Source organism: Furipterus horrens, unplaced genomic scaffold, assembly GCF_987537825.1.
Source record: "Furipterus horrens unplaced genomic scaffold, mFurHor1.1.pri manual_scaffold_5, whole genome shotgun sequence".
Lineage (NCBI taxonomy): Eukaryota > Metazoa > Chordata > Mammalia > Chiroptera > Furipteridae > Furipterus > Furipterus horrens.
In genome coordinates this window covers 17,083,789-17,088,033 of record NW_028327175.1, presented here as the reverse complement: position 1 = coordinate 17,088,033, position 4,245 = coordinate 17,083,789, and the positions used below count along the sequence as shown (strand labels likewise).

General features: G+C 35.5%; 1 pseudogene; it reads right to left on the bottom strand.

Moving 5' to 3' along the window:
• Window positions 1–838: 838 nt before the first annotated feature.
• LOC150008249 (endoplasmic reticulum disulfide reductase DNAJC10 pseudogene) lies at window positions 839–4,009 on the bottom strand (annotated as a pseudogene).
• Window positions 4,010–4,245: the final 236 nt, after the last annotated feature.

Genomic DNA, 4,245 nt, shown 5'->3' with positions numbered 1-4,245 from the left:
ACAAAATTACTGGGGATGTTTTAGCTTATTTTTTAGATGTGATAAAAATGTGCAAATTATTTTTTGAAGTAAATTGCATGGTCATAATCAAAGTTATAGAATTTTACAACAGCTAATTAATAGGGCATAGAAATGAGTGTTTAAAAGTCCACTTTAGACCACTTTACTAATCAATAATCAACGTGTAACTATAAGAAACACCATAAGAACAAAGAACATATATTGTTGTCAAAACCAAATATAATAATTCATACTCATATTTGAATTTTCAGCCTGCTTTTTTTATAATTGCATATAAAAAGTTTATTAATAATTGCATTCTTAACATTTATGTAAAACTTAGTCTTAACTGAAAAGTTACATATCATCTCTTGTGTTTTAACACAAACAATAGGGACAGAAGGTATAAATGCACAACCCAAAATCATTACGATACCTGATCATTTGAAGATCCTTCTTGTGTTAAGGGGTTTTGAGCTGAAATTATAGAATACGTCACTAAAAGTTTTCAAAAAGTGACTCTTACCAAGAAGTTTAAGAATAGTGAGTTCTAGCATTGATTTATTTTTCCAATATATGTTTATTTATTCCCATAAAAATTAGTAATGATCTAAAAAAGATGTCTTCTGATGTCACTTGTCAGAATTTTTTTCAATTTTTCTTGATCTTCCATATCATTAAAGTTCATCTTATTTCTCTTTCCTTGTTTTTGTAAATGTTTCAACATTTCATATGTTAAAGTGGTGATCTCTTTTGCACCTCTCGCATCTATGTTCTCTCCCCAAGTAATTTTCTTTGTTCTTTTTTGGGGATAAAACTTACAATTGGATAGGTTCTGCTACCTGAACCTATAAGCCTGAGAGTTTGCTTTTCCAGCTCTCACCTTCTTTTCATCATTTTATCCAAGAGTTCAGACTCTGGGGCAAACTTTTGACCAGGTTCACACCCAGAAGCATAGACGTGAACCACCCAATGGGTTTGCCTTGTAAAACGTTTTCATTGAAGGTCTGAGGTTTTAGAACTGTGAAGGGGTGAGGTAAAAATTATAGACCCCAGGTTCTTAGGAAATAGGCTTCCTAATTCTAGCCATTGTAACTAAGACATTGTTAAGCTTTATCTTATTTTTTTTCAGGGGGGGGGGAGGGATCTTATCTCAGTGTATTTCCAAATGTTTCTTTGGCATAAAGAGAATTATACTATTGGCGGTCTATGCTGCCCATATTGATCAGTCTAGTTAATGCCTCAGCCATTCTTTTTCATTCCGGCATAAGAACTTGACATAGATGACACAATAGAGAATAGAAATCAATAACCATGCGTACTTTGTCATGTTTTCTTTGTTTAACTAGTTTATTGAAAGTGGGGGATGTTAACTAGAACACAGAATGATTTATAAAATCTACCATGAACTCTTAAGATCTGTTGGGCAAAATGATGCCCTTCATATTCATGAATGTTGGACTGGTTGAACACGGCTGTTATTGGATGAGTCTGAATGTTATACATGTCACGGAGTCTGCCAAGAACTGTACAAACTAGTGTACCAAATTTAAGCTGACCATAAAGATGCTTTGATACTTTTCATAACTTTGGTAATAAAGCTCAACCTAGTGGACACTAAGGGGTGAAAAAAATCAAGAAGCCATGATTCTTTGTCATTGACAGAACAATTTTGAGGTCCAAGTATATTAACATGCGAATGAACACCTTTTATGGCAAAGGCAAGTATGTCATACAGAATCTTCTTGCCATGATTAAACTTATATTCTTTGGTTCCTTGTCCTTTAAATACTGCTAGACATATCTGAAAAACATAGAGATTACAATAGATTTCTGGTGCAGAAAAAGTCAAAGTAGCCAGCTTGGATATATTCATTTTTAAGTAAAGTCTTCAGTTTCTTTGCCCAGGGTCATTTAAATTTTTATTTTTTCTAGAGTGAGAAAATAAAAACAACCAATGATGAATCAAACAAACTTCTAGTGTGTTTGCCAAAGGAGTTCAAAATCTGGAAGATTATGCATTATTTCTAAATACACTAATTAAGCATCCAATGAATTAAGAAACAAAACACTGCCTTTTTCTTCGTTATTTAAAGTGATTCCAGGAGCAAAACAGTACTTGTATGCAGGTTGTCCTGAGTGGCACAGTCCATCTTTCTTACATTGTCAAGACCATCCAATAGATTACTAAACCTGAGACATGTCTGTGAAGTCAAAGAATCTCCTCTTGGGTAACAAAGAGTGGTCAGCCAGGCACTACCAGCAGCAAAACTGGTTTGGGCTGCATTAGCAAAATTTCCCATCTCCAATTCTGTCACCATGCTCTAACACGCTACATGGAGAAACTCACTAAAGTTTCCTTCGATCTGTCACCATGGTATTTCACTGAAGCAATTCCAAACCTAAAAATGAAGAGTCCAGGGTACCCGTGGACTCCTTCCATTCTGCAAAGCCTTCTATTCACCGCTCCAATCCATGCACCTCTTTAACACGTCTCTCCACGTAGGGGAGGATCAGCCGGGCAGGAACTGTCTCTGGTTGGTTCCTCTCCAGGGTCATTTCATCACTCAAGAGTGTTGGAATTTGTCAGTGTCTGTTCTTTTCTGGCTCTTCTTTCTGGTGAGGAGAGTAGCTTTCAGTTTCAAATATTCCAAAAATATTGTCCCATAGCATGAGGGGCAGCGGTGGTTTTTCAACTTATTTAATCTTTCAGTCTATCGGATTTTCAGAAGCTCCCAGTGTCTGTTACTTTGGATTCAATCAGCCAGAATCCGGCCTCCTGTCTGACCCCGAACAGAAAAAGAGGTGACTTTTTTAACCTTCAGACAAAATAAGCTATAGTCACTCCTGCAAGGAAGTCTCAGCTGGGAATTGTTGATGTTTAGGTAACAAAGATGCCTGTCATATACTGCTTGACTACTGGAAAGATAAGTCACCTCAGGTCCCCAACACAATTAACAAAGGGCCATCTGAGGATTTGGCGGCCATTAGTCATCAAGATATGATTTTATGGAGAAAAATGTATTCATAACTGATGTTTTATATACACCTATAAATCTTATTGGAAGCACATTAAAAGATATAGAAAGATAACTATAAGAATAATAATATAAAAATGGTATTGACAGTTTTGTGACAATTTTTCAATTACTTTCAAAAGGAAAACCTGTTATTGTGTTAGAAAAGAGTATACTTAATAAGGTGTAGGAATTTGAGATTCCACTCAGTTCTGGCTATGCTACTTATTAGCACTTAGATGTTCAACAAATTATGTTACTCTTTTGAGTTTTAATCTCTGCACATGTCATGAAGTCAGTGATGTTGATATTTGAGGAATAAAATGATACAGCTCAGCCTTGGCAGGTGTGGTTCAATAGATTGAGTATGATTTATAATAACAAGATATAGGGAAAAAAAAAAAAAAAAAACTGCCCTGGCGGGTGTGGCTCAGTGGATTGAGTGCCGGCCTGCAAACCAAAGGGTCAGTAGTACGATTCTCACTCAGGACACATGCTTGGGTTGCAGACTAGGTCCCCAGTTGGAAGCATGAGAGAGGCAGCCACGCATTGATGTTTCTCTCCCTCTCTATCTCCCTCCCTTCTCCTTTCCCTAAAAATAAATAAATAAAATGAAATAGCATAGCAGCATGTACAGCACAGTCCCTAACCCCTAGAGCAGTGGTTCTCAAACTCTTAACGCCGCGACCCTTTAATACAGTTCCTCATGTTGTGGTGACCCCCAACTATAAAATTATTTTCATTGCTACTTCACAACTGTAATTTTGCTACTGTTATGAATCGTAATGTAAATATCTGATATGCAGGATGTATTTTCATTGTTACAAATTAAACATAATTAAAGCATAGTGATTAATCACGAAAACAATATGTGTGTTTTCTGATGGTCTTAGGCGACCACTGTGAAAGGGTCGTTCGATTTCCAAAGGGGTCCCAACCCACAGGTTGAGAACCGCTGCCCTAGAGGGTTTTGGAATATATTGTTACTCCATCGTTTATCCTATGTGTTTCATTTATTCCTTCTTAATTTTTTCATTAACAACGACATAATAATTTGCAATTCATAATAACCTAAACAATAACTTAATTTAATTTTTATAAAAAATTGTTTCCTTAACAAACTTGAGGTGTAAAATTTTAGAAAATATATTTGAAATATAAAAGTTTCTTTTATATAAATCTTGAATTAGTAATTAACTGAAACTCATTGTTTCACCAAAATACATCT